This window comes from Loxodonta africana, chromosome 10 (assembly GCF_030014295.1).
Source record: "Loxodonta africana isolate mLoxAfr1 chromosome 10, mLoxAfr1.hap2, whole genome shotgun sequence".
NCBI lineage: Eukaryota > Metazoa > Chordata > Mammalia > Proboscidea > Elephantidae > Loxodonta > Loxodonta africana.
In genome coordinates this window covers 29254571-29254810 of record NC_087351.1, presented here as the reverse complement: position 1 = coordinate 29254810, position 240 = coordinate 29254571, and positions in this window count along the sequence as shown.

The following is a 240-nucleotide window of genomic DNA, read 5'->3' as shown; positions in this document are numbered from 1 at the left end:
TTCATTTTTCTTCCCATTAGCATCCTTCCTAGATTCCCCAGCAAACCAGGAATTGGCTCAATTCTCAGAAAATTTACCAGTAGGCACATCATTTTTCTTCTTTCCCTCCTCCACCTTCTACTTCCTTATAGAATATTGTACGTGCTACAAAATTCAAAAGTTACCAATGTGTACACAATGAAAATAAGTCTTTTTCTTCTCTTGCATCCAAGACATCCTCTCTTCCCAGATGCAACCACT